Source organism: Nuphar pumila, chromosome 10, assembly GCF_984573655.1.
Source record: "Nuphar pumila chromosome 10, dmNupPumi1.hap1.1, whole genome shotgun sequence".
NCBI lineage: Eukaryota > Viridiplantae > Streptophyta > Magnoliopsida > Nymphaeales > Nymphaeaceae > Nuphar > Nuphar pumila.
Window position 1 is genome coordinate 10,152,153 of NC_143258.1, and position 16,585 is coordinate 10,168,737.

At 37.1% G+C, this 16,585-nt stretch overlaps 1 pseudogene; it reads right to left on the bottom strand.

Moving 5' to 3' along the window:
* Nucleotides 1–2,931: 2,931 nt before the first annotated feature.
* LOC149823470 (BTB/POZ domain-containing protein At2g24240 pseudogene) lies at nucleotides 2,932–3,646 on the bottom strand (annotated as a pseudogene).
* Between the last annotated feature and the right edge of the window lie 12,939 nt (nucleotides 3,647–16,585).

The window sequence follows — 16,585 nt, forward strand, 5'->3', positions numbered from 1 at the left end:
ACTAGTACAAATCGTGCAGTCCACTAAAGGTATTAGAGAAGCAGTGAGTCAGACCTAAAAAAAAAAGTGTGGTGAACTCAGATTGTTGGGTCGGTTGTTTTTCTGACTTGTTAGACTGTCTTATTGATCTATTTCTCGTTTTTCTCTTCAACACCATTTATTTTTATTCTCTTCAACACCATTTATTTTTATTCTCTTCAAGGATTCTCCTTCTCTCCCATCGAGCTTCCTTGGCCAACTTATTTATGAAAAACTCACCAACTCGAATTACTTAACTTGGAAGAGGCAAATATTGCCTTTTATTAGGAGTTTGGATTTCTTTGGATATCTTGATGGATCTGTCTATGCACCACCAGAGTTTGTCTTGCAAGAGAAAATAGATGATAAAGGGGAGGTTTCCAACAAATTGGTTTGTAATCCAGAATTTGCAGCATGAAAGAGAAAAGATTAGGCGATTGTGGCATACATTACCTCTACACTTTCCCAAGAGGTATTAGTGATCATTCCAGATGAATGTTCGGCTATGGAGCTGTGACAGATATTAGCACAGACTTATTCACAGATCTCAGAGGCCAGGATTCTGCATTTAAAGAGAGTTTCAACTTTTGAAGAAAGAAAACTTATCAGTCACAGAGTACATGAACAAAATCAAGACTATCACAAATCAACTGACAATGGTAGGTTGTGAGATCCATGATAAAGACAGAGTTCAACAAGTAGTGAATGGTCTTGGGTCGGACTATCACATGTTGGTCACCTCCCTCCTATGTCTCCTTTCATTGCCCAATTTTGAAGATCTTCGTGCAAAGCTACTACAATATGAAGTTACCATTAGAGGTGAGGAGATGACTATGAATTCCAGCAATCAGGATGTGTTAGTCATAGGAATGATGCTATGAAGGGGACGTGGTGGTTTTAGAGGAGGACAAAGACAGGTAAGAAATGGTCAAGGAGGTCGTGGATTACTGCCCACACCTAACATGCCTACTAACACCTTCTCAGGGAACCAAAACTTCTGGAATGTACCAACATGTTTCCAATGCAACAAAAATGGGCACATCAAAGCAAACTATTGGTACAATCCACAAAATAAAGGCAAAATTAATGACACTTAAGCTTTCACTAGAGGAAAGGCAAGAGAAGAATCTAAGGATGATGAGAGGGATAATGTGAAGAACATTTTGATTTCTGCTCTTTCAGGGTTGAGCTTTAAACAAAGTGAACAAGGAACTTGGTATATTGACTCCGGGGCTGCTGCACATATGACAGGTGATATCAGTAAGATTTTGAGGCTCGTTTCTTATCGTAAAAAAATTAGTATTAAAACTAGAGATGGTGCTCTCCATCTCATCTCTCATACTAGAAATGTCTTTCTTCAACTTCCTACTTCTTATTTACAATTGTCTGGTGTTTATCATTCTCCCAACATCGTCAAAAATATTGTTTTTGTTTCTAAACTTGTTGATGATACTAATTCTTTTGTCGAATTTACTCCTTCTGTATGTATCAAGGATCTTCTCACGAAGACGATGCTCGTTGAAGGAGAATGACAGAGGAATATGTATGTCATCAAGGAGTCTTCATCTGTTCGTGATGTTTCGTCAAAATCACAGGTTGTTCAGGCATTGTCATTCGAAAATTATTTTTTGTTTATCTCAGTGTAATAAGCCAAGAATCTGGCATCGTCGTTTGGGTCATTGTAATCGCTCATCCATTGAGAGACTTGCGTCTAATGGACTTGTTCCATGGTCTAGTTTAAGTGTTGAGTCTGATTTTTCACTTTGTTCTAGTTATCAATTATGTAAGAGCCATGTTCTTCCTTTCAATTCAATAAATCAATGTGCTTATGTGCCTTTTGAGATTGTCTATTCTGATGTCTGAGGACCTGTCCCACAACCCTCCTTATCAAGTAGTCGCTATTATATTACGTTTATCGATAGTTATTTCAGATACACTTGGATTTACTTTATGAAGCATAAATTTAAGGTATTTAAGCTCTTTTGTTCATTTCATGCTCTAGTCTGTAATCAGTTCTCGTCTAAAATTCAACATTTCCAATGTGATGGTGGGGGAGAGTATTTATCAAAGGAATTTACTAAATTTCTCCAAGATAATGGAATAAGCCGTCAAATTTCTTGTCCTTATACACCACAACAAAATAGTGTGGCAGAAAGAAAACACCAACATATTATGGAAAGTGCATTGAGCATGTTACATGATACTCACATCTCCTTAAGTTTGTGGACTGAAGCCTTTCATTCCGCTGTGCACATTATAAATCGCCTCCCAATGAAGTTGCTAGATAATTAATCTCTTTATTTTACACTCTTTGGTGTTCATCCTAACTATAATGAATTGTGAGTGTTTGGCTATGTATGTTATGTTCATATTGATAGTTCTCAACGTAACAAGTTTCAGGATAAAGCGTACATGTGCAAGTTCGTTGGTTATGTTGATCAGTACAGAGGGTATAGTTGCTATGATCCTACCACTAATCACATCAGAGTATCACAGAACATTGTATTTGATGAGACCAATATTGAGGATTTAGTGAGGGTAAATGGGCACAACAAAGATGTTGAAACACTACATGAAAAATGCTACTTAGCGACGAAAATTTGTGACAGATTTTTTCCATCGCTAATTTACGACGGATCAGCGAGCGAAAACTATTTGTCGCTAACGTTTGAAATATTTGAAAAATTAGCGACGAAAATATTTTCGTCGCTAAAGCCGTCGCTAATTAGCGAGGGATTAGCGATAATATTTTTTTCGTTGCCAAAACACCAAAAAAATGCTAATTAGCGACAAAATTAGCGAGGAAATTTTTCTGTCTCTAATTCGTCGCTAATTAGCAACGGATTAGGGACAGAAAAATTCCCTCGCTAATTTTTGTCCCACCTGAGACGCGGAATTTTCCCTCCCCCCCGTTCAAAAATTTTCTTCCCTTTGTTTTTCCCTCCTCCCGTTCGATTTAAACCATCCCGACCTTCCTCTGACGACGCGCACAAAGAGTCGATCCCCACCTATGGAGAAGTCGCAGATGGAGCCGTCGTGGCTTCGCCGGAGACGAGACGTCAAGACCCAATCCGACCCACAAAACACAAAGATGCTGTCGTTGGTGGAGGAGAAGAGCTGGCCTCCGTGGGCGGCCAACTTGGGGTAGCACCTCTCGTCGGCATTGCCCACCTTGAGCAGCCTGCTCCTCGTGCTCCACCTCACGCTATCGAGATTGCTCCTCAGATCCATGAACCCGCAGATCGTCGTACTGGTTCAAGACGCAAATAGAATTGTCATCCTCCATGACGATGGCGTCGAGCATGAGCTTCTCGTCGACCGTCACCGATGCCCCGACGTCCGACCAGGACCAGACGGCCCTGTTCTCCCTGAAATCCAGCATGGTGATGTAGCAATTCTTCGTCCTCGGGTAGAGAGTGGCGACGAAGAGGAGGCTGCTGTTGGAGAGCCACTGGAGCCTGCCGGAGTCGCCAACGGACCAGCCGGAGGTCTCGTAGTAGAAATCCGATTGCTTCTCGGTGTGGTCGTCCCACACCCCTATGCCGTACTCGTTGCTCCTCCCCCTGCAGCTCGCGAAGATCCGCGTGGAGTTGCAGCTGAAGCTGAGCGCCCCCGCCGTGAAGAACGCACCGACAACGAGCAAATTTTTTTTTATTTTTTTTTTAAATTTAACGACGGATATTATCCATCACTAATTTAAAATAGCGAAAGACTCGTGATGGATCATATCCGTCGCTAATCCGTCGCAAATTAGTGACAGAATTAACGACAGATAAGTTCTGACACTACTTAGCGTCGAAAAATTCGAGATTAAAGTTTTCTGTCGCTAAACTGTTTAGCGACGAATTTAGGTCGTCGCTAATCCACAAGTTTCTTGTAGTGAAAGCTACCAACCATGGCTTGCGGCTGAGCTATTTGATCAGATGGAGAGACAGATCTCTTCACCACATCATTTATTACCTATTGAATCGAATGGGCTAAATGCACAAATGCAAAGAGAAGAGTCATCAGATGCACATAACATTGCAATACCTGTCCCAAATATCACAAAGTATCAAGGGGCTGTCTACGTGCGACAAAATAAGAATAATGCTCAGTGTCTTGATGTGCAACCTAGGAAGTTTGATAAGACTCGTCATCCCATTGAGAGATAGGTAAGTTATGACAACTTTTCTACAGAATTACAATTGTTCATTTCTCAGATTGAAAAACAGGATGAACCCATTAGTTTTGTATAAGCTTCTATGTCAATCAAGTGGGTTGAGGCTATGAATGAGGAGATGGAGGCTTTACATGAGTGTGAGACTTGGAAGATTGCCCCTAGACCCTCAGACAAAAATGTTATAGGGTCCAAATGGGTTTATAAGATAAAATACAAACCTGGTGGATCTATTGAGCACTACAAGGCAAGACTAGTAACAAAGGGGTTTACTCAAGAATATGGGCAAAACTATGAGGAGACTTTTCACCCTATAGTCAAGATGGGAACCATTCGATTAATCTTGTCTTTATCAGTTCAGTATGAATGGACTCTCAGGCAACTTGATGTTAAAAATGCCTTTTTGCATGACACCCTAAAATAAGTGTATATGAAGCAACCTACTGGTTATGCAGAACACAGTCCCAATACACATATTTGTAAACTCCGAAGAGCCATCTATGGGTTGAAGCAGGCTTCTCATTCGTGGTTTGATAGCTTCCCTCTCAAAATTCGATGGCACGGGTTCCTTAGGTCTCATCTCGATCATTCATTGTTCATTTTCCAAAATTATCAGGTGAACACTTTACTTCTCATATATGTGGATGATATTATTATTATTGAGAACTCTACTGAACATATAGAAGCTACAAAAGACTTGTTGAGTCGGAAGTTTAAGATGAAAGATTTGGGTGTTTTGCGTTATTTCTTGGGGGTTGAGGTCGATTGGCATGATGGATATCTTTTGTTAACTCAACACAAATATACATTAGACCTATTGGATAAGGCAGGTATGCAAGACTGCAAACCGTTGTCTACTCCTAGCGTACTTAATCATAAGCTTAGCTCACATGATGAGGAGACATATGGAGATCCTAGGCAATATCAAAGTCTTGTGGGTATGCTTCAATATCTCACCTTCAGTAGACTAGACATTGTGTATGCAGTGAATCAAGTCTCGCAATTCATGCATGACCCACGCAATGGACATATGAATGCAATTAAGAGAATTCTTTGATATTTAAAAGAAACTCTTAGAGATGGCCTAGTCTATCATCAGTCTAAATTTAAGGGTAAGAGACATCGACTTGGTGTATATATAGACGCCGATTGGGTTGGAGATCCAGATGATAGACGGTCGGTTTCTGGGTGCTATGTTTTCATTAATGGAAGCTTAATAGCAAGGAGTAGCAAGAAACAACGTGCAGTTGCACAATCCAGCACTGAGGCTGAGTACCGATCCATGGCAGCAACTACAACAGAGGTTACATGGTTGAGGCATCTCTTGACTGAAATATGAGAAAATATTCTACCCACTACTCTTTTATGTGATAATCAAGAGTGTCATATAGATTGCCTTCAATCCTATTCATCATAGTCGCACAAAGCATATAGAAATTGATCATCACTTCATCCGACAAATTAAAGGTAGAAGATAGAGAAGTGAAACCAGCTTATATTTCGATGACTGATCAGGTGGCTGATTTGTTCACTAAGGGGCTTACGAGCATACAGTTTTGGTTCTTGAAGAACAAGTTGTATCCATGGTTCAAGACCATGCACAACTTGAAGAGGATATTGAGACTGTACGCTGTTTGTTCACGGGTCTGGATCTGGACCCCTGGACCTAATGACCTTATGTAACATCTATGTAACATCTTTTGTATTGCTGTCATTATTGGGTCTGCCAAAGCCGATCTAAATTGTAACATATATAATATGAAAATATAGGGCACGGCAGTGTGTGGAGGATTGTTTTTAGCAGCTGCCGCCCCTTGCTCAACCCATCTTCTCCTTCTTCTTCATTGACAATAACCTGAAACACATATTCTCGCAGTATTTAATAGAAACCATTCTTTGAACATGTATTTCCAATGTATATGTCAAACTTTTGGGAGTTGAAAAATCAACAACTTACATTGTACTGAATTTTTAACCCACACAAATTCACATTTAGATGTCCAAAACATATGAACCAAAAATCCCAAAATATTTTTATTACTAGTTTACGAGCCTATAGAAACTTAGTCAAGTTGAACACTCCTTGTTTGCATTCGGCTTGCCCAGCCTATTTTACAAGTTGGAACAGACTCTTTACAAGGTGGATACAAGTTCAGCTTGCTTTGTTTTGCAACTATACCAGTGGGATACCATTGTAACTATCATGTACTTTTGGTTTGATTTGGTCATCTCGATCTTATTTTATTTCCCGATTCTCAAGAGACATTCTGTATCTTGTGTGAAAAGGTCTTACATTCACTTAGTTTCTAGAAACATGACCCTTACACCCATTCAAATGAACATCTTGAGGTCCATGACCATGATTAGGACAAATACCCTAAACAAAAAAACCTCAAAAAACCTAAAAACAAAAAAATAAAAAGAATAATGGTGGGTTTCTCACAAGCTCAAAAAATATCATTTTGCATATTATAAATTGTATATTCTAAATAATTAATGAAGATGCACCTGGGATAGAGCTTTAACCTAATAATGACTTCATTTGTCTTATTCTAAAGCTCATTTAGGCTACACCTTTAAACTTTAGCCTTTCCAATGATAACAAGGGAAATGGTATTCTTGAGAAGTACCACTATTCCCTCAACCACCTATTTAGTAGAACTTTCTTAGATCTAGCGAGATTTAGAGAGAATAGTTACAAGTTACTTTAGGCTATCACCCTCTTAGGCTTATCCAAATTAGGTTCATTGAACTTAATTTTTATCATTTACTAAAACCATAAGTCATGTGGGATATCCATATTATAATTGAACACTTAAATACAAGATAATTTTTATAAGTTCTTTCATACAAAAATATTTTCAGAATAATATTTCCAAAATTTAATATTCTATATAGGCCTCTTAAGAATAATATATCAAACCCATAGTCTATGTATAATTGTTCATTGAGGATCCAAAATATTAATACGATCTTATGAAACTTTGAATAGAAAATTTACTTTTTAAAAATAATTTTAATAAAATACTTTAAAATTTTGTTTATCAAATTATCAAGCTTGTATTTTTTCTTTTAATCCAAATTATATTTTTTTCTTAATGTTGGATACTCTCCAAAAATGTTTTTGGATCCCTTGTTGGATACTTATGATTGCTCAAGTATTTCATTAATTATCCAATATATACCCTTCAATAAATTTATTACAACTTATTTAGGTGTAATCAAAATAATTAGATCATTTACTTAGTAATAAGCAAGCTCCTCAGGTCAAAAGATATTTTGAACCCTTTTGTGCATGAGAAGATTATCTTCTAACAGTAAATGGTTTTTCAAGACAGTTTCTCATGTGTAACCAATCAATATACAATTAAGCACCCACATGTTGACACAAATTCCTTAATTCGATGATTCGAGAATCGGTCATTTCATATAAACATCATACACACTATGACAAACATATAAATGAGTTACACATCCTCATCCACAATTGTGATTATTTCATGCATAAGGATATGAAAAAACTAGTTTTTCCATGTTGACCCCAAGTCAAACATCTAGTTATTCTACTATGTAACCTACGGACCCTTATGATATCTTATATCATATTAATCATTTGGTTGACAATTTTGTTTAATACACCCATAAACATAATGATCTCATAACAATAAATGCGCAATAATTTTGTATCAAATACATTTTATTGGATATTTAAGGAACTATTTCCAACGGATATATCCTTGCAATTAGGGTGCTTTAGTCATCTTTGGGTAGTTTCGCTTAAGACATGAACCTCCATGTTTCCAATACTCGGCTTCTACTTGCCAGGGCCAGATGGTTTCACACCCATCCTAGTCGTTGCAGAAGAAAATATAGGGCTTTCCTTTGGCTTAGCAAAAAAAAAATACTCAGCTGCTAGTAGCAGAAATATTGGAGTACATAAATTTGTTCATATTTCATTGAATATGTCTAGTCTAACTAACATGAGCCACATAGGTGGCATGGTCACGGCACATTCTGAAAATATCTCTTTTATAGAAACAATATGTGAAAAGCTATACAAATTTTGATATCTTTGGATAACACCTATCCTCCATGCACCACAGTTTTATCTTAATATTCACACGTTTCTAAAAATTCTACAAATTTTCCCATCAGATGTTCCCTCAATTTTTAAATTTTGCTTATGCTGATTTATTTTTTGGGGATTTTTCCAAAATCAGTTTATTTTTTTTAGGGCATGTATGGCACTGGGAAAAAGGTCTCGTAGCAAAAGAAAATTTTGTCAATAAGTAGTTTTATATGTTTCTCTTATTTATGTGACATTAGAAGATCCAGATGAAAAATATTAGTGTTTTGATTAGATTGGGGCTGCCCTCTAAATTGAATTTTTTATAAGGGAGAAAATTTTCTATTATAATCAGGTCAAAATAGAAAAGATTTCATTAAAAAAAATTATATTATTTGGAATGAAGGGAAAAATGTTTGCTTTTCCTTTCTGACTTGTATTTTTTCACCATTTTCTCACATCCAAACATATGCTGAATTCGCCCACAAGGGTTCTGTTCATCTAGTAGGGGCGACTTGTGAATGTCACCAAGTTGACCGGACGTCACAAGTTCCAAACACATAGGTGGTATCCCTTGCGGCAAGGTCAAAGCTGGGTGTACTCTCCGGTGGGCAGGGGGGACCTTAAGTAATGGAGGGGAATTTGCAAAACTTGATAAAGGTTTCTAATTTACTCAATGTTGATGAAGGTGATAGTAGTTTATGTGGCTTTTGGTGAGGTTGTTGTTGCATCCCCTACTTCAACCTCAAGTGTTTGAAGCTCATAAGTAGCTTTCACAATAGGTGCATTAAATGCCTTTGGTACATTTATCCAATCTGGCATGGGGTCCACATGTTTGCAATGCCTTGTGATTCTTAGATTTTCTTGAAATCTTGTGAGTTAGTAGGACATGAGAAAAGTATTGTGATTATTGCCTGTCAGATTTTGTCTTAAATCTTGTAAAAGTTGGCCACAAGAGATTAGATAAAAATGTCTCCTTTAAAAAAGTTACTATTATATACATTATAAAATCTTTTATATATATATATATATATATATATATATATATATATATATATATATATATATATATATATATATATATATATATATAACCTAACCCTAACATAAAACTTTTTTTGGAATCTTTTCTCTCTTCTTCCTTTAACGAGCCATGCAAGCTCTCATTTCTCTCATCTCCTTCTTCTAACGGCAGAAGGTGAAAAGCGACAACAATAGAAGGATAAAAAAAATTGGAGTCTCACCCTGCTTCATCCCGTTTAAACTGAGAATTGAGTACATAAAACGAGAAATGGATCAGGAATGAAAGTTAAAATCAAAACCCATGCAATAATGAAGACGGGGATGGAAGGCAAAATTTTGAGATGGGGTGAGAGTGAAGACCTTGTCTCCCACCCCGCCCCAGTCCACTGCACCTTATGACCAACAATCACAAGTGATTGTTCATCCTCACCCAACAAAGATAAGCAAATGATGAATCTCAAACTCCCCCTACAATGCATATCACTATAAGTTTCCAATAAAGATTCAAAGTTAAAAATATGTGTATCTTAAACCATTCAAACACACGAGACTGGGCAATGCATATTGAATCTTACATGGTTCATTTTTCGAGATGTGTGCCACATTAGTGTGGAGCCAACATTAATTAACTAAACACTTGGATAAACAAATTTTGGGTGCAGCAGACATGGAACCAGTTCTAACCGAGTTTTACTCAAATCATCTGGGTTGGGACCCCACTCGGATCGAGTTAGCCTGTCCAAACCGGCTAGTTTACCAACTATGATTGGACCCCAAACGATTTTTTTCCGAGTTCACCGGGTGGGCCAACTATGATTTGCACCCGAGTCACTAATAGTTTGAACATGAGGCCAACTAAATGAGCTAAAATTTAAAAACTAAATGCCTAGAAATCCACCACTTTTTTTTATGGCATTATTAGATAACTAAAAATAATTTAAATATGTATAAAAGGTAATAAAAAACTTAAATCAAGAGAATTAATGGCAAGCTAACTAAAGGTTGTCCAATATGACAATGAAAAATACAAAATACAACATGCATACAAAAAACAACCAAAAGCACATATTGTGCATGAAAACAACATGTATTAGAAAAGAAAAAAAATTGAAAATGGCACCTAGCCTTTTGACATATTCAAAATTGTACCCAACGTCTAAATTTTTTCAAAAAAATATAAAATTTTTGTTTATATAGTTTTTTTTTTACTCGAAGAAACTGCCCCAAGATCAGAGATCTGGTCGCGCTAGCTCTACCTGCCATACTTACGATCCCTGTCCCGGCAGCCTAAAGATGAAAAATACACTTTTTGCAAGTTAACTGCAGTTACTATTTAGTGCTAACCTTCCTTGTGTTGGTGTGAATGTATTATCATTTTACCCTCTAACAATTCAGATATATATATATATATATATATATATATATATAACCTAGGTTTCCAAGTTTTTTTTTTTTTTTGAACGGCAAGCTAGGGTTTGGCGGACCCCAACCAGAAGAACATCGGCCCCATGTGGCAGAGGAATTCGATCGTGAGCCTTCAGCTTGATACAGGACCCCGCTTACCACATGAGATACCACCTCGGTTAGGTTTGCAAGGCTGACGGATTAGGCGGGTTTTGATTTTTTTTTTCTTCTTCCCTCAATTTTTGAATTTCATTGTTTTTTTTATTTGACCTTATCATGTAATAATATTAGATGATCATCGTCCCCATGCATAGAAAAGAGAGTTGAAAGTTTTAAGAAGAAGTGACTTGATTACAAATTAATGCCAAAATTGAGCATATGTTTTTTTATTAACTGTAGTGGTTTCTACGTTAAGTTTGGAATTATGCTGAAAATAAGTGCCACAATTTGAAAATTACACTTTTTAAAAATATTTTGACATATTCATCTTTAAGGAAAATTATGATCAGCTTTTAGGGGCAGTTTGATCGTTTTTGCTTTAAATTAGGGAACTATGTCACAGGGACATGCGGCTTTGGTGACGTGACAAAAGTGGACACGCTCGGACACATGGACACAGACATTGACATGTATGGACAAATATTTTAATAATTTATTATTTTCAGGTTTATTTCAATAAAAATATATTTTTAACATTAGATAAAAAATAATAATTTTATTGATTAAAAAATTAGTGTCCCCGTGTCTTATTTCTCAAAACAATTTGGAACTTATGAGTCAAACCCGCACCACGCATCCCCATGTTAACGTGTCTCTGTGACATATAGGTAGGGAAATATGTTTAGACACTTAAAAGTTTAAATTTATTAGTGAGTTGGCCATTTTCTTTTTGTGATAGATGAAGTTTGCCATTTTCACCAAGGCTCTGTTTGAAAAGTGGTTGGAAATTGGCCGTCGGAAAGAATTGGGAAGACATTTTTCAGAGATTCATGCTTACCTAATTTATGTAAAACCATTTATAGGAATAAGGAATTCCTATAGGAGGTTATTCCATGTAGGTGAATTCCTCCATTATCTCATCATTTTGGTTTTCTTTCTGGAGATAATTACCATTTCCTTCACCGGAAGGAATCCAATTGATTTTGGGGAATTTCGGACTGGTAGTAGAAAATAATGGGAGGACTCAATGATGCACAAACTTTAGGAATAGTTGAATGTAGTTGATGGGGGCGGGCAATCTAAGTTCAAATCTTATGAGCGTCGCCCCCATGCGTAAGCCGAAGCTTGGCAATTCCATGGGGTCGAAGGGTAATATAACGTCCCAAAATCTTAAACTTATAATTTTTTAGAAAAAGTTTGAAAGCTTTGTAATCAATCTTTTTTTAGAGTTTAAAATGACAGATCAACGAAAAATAGTGTTTGAAATAACAAGTCAATGGACCTTGGGCGCAGTACAAGCAAATCTTTATTTACACAAATAGCATTGAAACCACATAGATTTAAAACAAGGTTTTTGATAATTTAGAGTTTATACAAATAAAAAATTTTCAAAAGAAAACCTTATGCAAAGTAAAAAAAAAAATGCTTAAGAACAAAATGTAAGATAAAGAGTGAGATCTTGATATCATCACGTCATCACACCATCACCTGCCGTACCAACCTAATCATCACCTGTACCCCATAAAATAGGCTAGACTTATAAAAATTTGATAGGTATATAAATAACAAAATTCAGAACAAGACTAACATATGTGTTGTTCATTTCTTGATGTGCAGTTCAAAATAAGTAAAATGAGCATGATAACATTGTTTCGATATTAACTATCTTAAGGGTACGTACAAGAGAAACATAAAAACAACTGAGACTGCTCGGAGGTTTGTTATGCTATGTATTTTGATACCCTAGACAACTAGCTGAGTTTGTTCCTAAGGGGACAACTAGTGACCGAAAGAGAATTTCACAGAGGCATTCATGGAAAGGAATACATCCAACTTCTGCAAAAGTCCATAAGATGTACCACCAAGGATAATTTTTTGTAGCCCTATCCCGTAACTTCGATGACCGAGAACACCGAGTTTAATTGCTACTCGAGGAGTGTAGTTGTTAACAACCTGTCCATCAGAGTTTTTATACCATCTCATCATCTCCCTTGACGAAACCAAAGAGACGAATGTGTAGTCAGGTTCTATTTTAACTGATGACTCATTCTACATGCTTTTGTCTTTCAAACCAACTCGATCATCTTGCCTGTGAAGGCGATCATCACCATTTATATGATTTTTCTTTTTTATCATTGTGTATTTGCAAGCTACGAGGTTACCATAAATCTTTTATCCAATCATCGTAGTACTAACATGATGTGCATGTCTGATAGTACTACTACGATGAGAGGGGTATCCGTTTCTCAGCAAGAAACCCCAACATCATTTAGAAATTCCAAATACCAAAATGAATGACCGAATGTATGTACCACTTAGGGCTATGTAGTCGAAGCTTTTTCATTATGCAGGTTTGAGAGAAAGACTCGATTGCGAATATGCAAATGTCAAATAGTTGTTTTGCTTTTCGAGACAATGATTAATACGAATTTTGAAATCTCGCATGTAAAAACCTTTTAAAATTAGAGACTTGACGATGATGCGCAAATCTGTGTTTTTAAATATATGCATAATGTGAAGTAGGCAGGAGTACGCAAAACTCTGTATTTTACCAAGTTATATATATAGAATACATATATATTAAAGCATAAGCATATGTACATTGCAGTACAACGGCAAAGTAAATGACATAAAGCAAGACCCAATGTGCGAAACCACACATCAAATTATATAAACTGCGTAAGCGATGCGCAATATACGAAACCGTACATCGGCTAATTAAACTGTGTAAATGATGCACGATGCACGAAACCGCACATCGGCTAAATAAATAGCGTAAGTAGTATCCTGTGCACATTACAGCACAACGACAAAGTAAATGACATTAAGTAAGACCCGATGTGCGAAACCATACATCAAGCTAAATAAACTATGTAAGCGATGCACGGTGTACAAAACCGTACATCGGCTAAATAAATTGCGTAAGTGATGCACGATATACAAAATTATACATTGGCTAAATAAATAAGGTAAGCAGTAGCCTGTGCACATTACATTGCAACGGCAAAGTAAATGACATAATTTTAAATGGATAAAAATACGCAAAACTGCGTCCTTGAGATATATATATATATATATATATATATATATATATATATATATATAAGTTAAAAATATTTGTTCTCTTATACAACTTTTCTCTACCTCAGAGAAGGTCAAACTCTGATGATTCTGAGGATAGGTTTTCAAGGGCTCGTACCTTGGTAAGTGTGTCTCATCCATTGCACTGATGTGGTATGCTAAAAGATATTTTATTGTGCTACAAAAAATAACTATGCAACAAACTTAATTTAACAAAGTAAGTAATGTTTGTGTTGCATGGGTCGAACCCGAACCTAGTTCGAGCCGACCGGACCAAATCAGGCTCGATACAAGAGATGGGGGTTAAAGCTCGACCGAGCCGGCTCAATTGCCAGGCTCAATTTGCTAACTGAGCAAGCTTAGTCTGAAAGTTGAGACCGAGCTGAGCTCGGTTGGCTACGCAACCAATGAGACGGGGTGGGCTCGGTGGTCAGGCCAAGCCCGACCTGGTCTCATTCTTGCGACAGGAAAGGGGGCTGGCTCTGTCGGGGCTCAGTTCGGCTGAGAGGGAAGCGCAAAGGGGGTGATTGCCCACTTTCGGCTTGACGAAAAATACATACAAAGAAGAGAGAGGGAGCAACAACCATTAAGCTGTTGTTGCCTTTAGGGAAACAAAGAGCTGAGCCTGGTAGCCGAGCCGGGTCTGGACCCCAACCCAAACAGGACCTAGCCTAGGCTCGGTCCTCCAGTTGAGAGAACCAAGCACAACTCAGTAATGTGACTCAGGGGACAACTACAGTTGTCACCAAAAAGACAGTCGACAGGGGGGCAAGGGCGGAAGATAGGTCGATGAGGTTGTCGACCGTGAGCTTGGCTCAGGAGACGGCTCGACCTTGGCCTCAGCAAGCTTGCCTTACGGCTCGACCATGAGTCTGTCGGTCCTCAGGCTGGTTCAAGCGAGGACTCACCTCAGGCTGTGAGCCTAAGGCAATGCCTCACCTCTTGCCGTGAGCTTGAGGCAAGGGAGGCTCAGGCGAGGACCGGGCCAGCCTGGCTTGGGCAAGCGTTGGGCTAACCTGCCTCAGGCAAGGCTCAGACCAGCCTGGCTCAGGTAAGGCCTCTCCTGATGCTCATTAAATATTAATAAGTATACTTAATTTTTTTTTTAATCGTGGAGCATAGTGCGTACTTTTATACTTGAAATCGTGTTGCATTAGCTTTGAAACAAAGTATTTATTTTGTAAGTTAATTAGAGCACGACCTAATACGTGTAGAGATCAAATCCTATTGGTTTCAGCTTTGATTTTTTTTTTTTTAAATGTAAATGAGCCAGCTCTAATTCGGCTCATTTAGCTCAAGCTCCTCATGAACTCACAGCTTAGCTTTCCAAAAGAACGAGCCAAACTAGACCTCCAATAGACGCCAAACTAGGCAATAACTCACAGTTTTCGCCACTGATTTAAGCCTTAAGCTGATGGGATCCAAGGTAATCCTTGTGGATTCATTTTAGGCCCTGTTTGGAATCGGGTAGCTGGGATGGAATCATGTACGTTTATGCATTTGAAGAAGTGGCAGATGCCACTACCACCTCTAAGAGGCCGTAGGTGCCAAATCCATAATTCTTTAGTGTAAATACAAAGGAGAAAGGGTCTCACTTCCCATCCCAAACGCATAAACGCCCATCCCAGCTACCAGATTCCAAACAGAACTACCCAGGTAGTTTGACCAAGTTTTTGCTTCGAGAACACTAAATGCATAAACGCCCAACCCAGCTTATTTCCATCAAATTCTCTCAATTACCATCTCCCTAACAGAGACTCGAAGGAACAACAGTCATATTATTAATTCCATAAGCTCTCTCTCTCTCTCTCTCTCTCTCTCTCTCCCCCTTTTTCTATGTAGAGTTAATATTTGGTACTAATAAAGTATGAATCTAGTGAGTAAAAATCACATTTTCTTTTTTTTGGATTTTCTTTTAAGATCCAGTCTATATATGTGATCTACAACATTTGTTTAGTAAAAATTAGTTTTAAATCGCATGATTGTGGCATGTAGTTATGTTTTTTAAAGGCTTCAAAAATCAACGGTTCATAGTACCAAACCTTTATAATTCAAAAAATCCTTATTTTTACATTGAAAAACCAATGCTAAGGTTTGATCCTTGACAAACAAACCATGTTGAATACAGCTATGTAATTGAGTTTATAATATCTGGCACCAAATATAAACCCTATATATATATATATATATATATATATATATATATATATATATATATATATATATATATATATATATATATAAAAGGCAACACATCCATTCTAAATGAAATATATTAAATGAGTTTTTAAGAGTTTTTTTAGTATTATTTTTAAATTATGATTATCCATATGTGATCTATGTACTTGATTTTATAGGGATCACTCTTGAAGCATCTTATTCTGACACATGGGTGGATTTTTATAAGTTTAAAAAAAGCAACGGTCTAAAATCTTTATAATTTTTTGAATCTCTAAATATCATTTTTTCAACAAAAACACAAGATACAAGTATTAATTCCTAGTAAATCGATCGTGCCCGTCAAAACCACACAAAAAAAACCCATTTAACATGTTTCATTTTAGCAAATATATATATATATATATATATATATATATATAGAGAGAGAGAGAGAGAGAGAGAGAGAGAGAGAGAGAGAGTAGTCTTACCACTTTTGAGCCTGATAGAAATGGAGG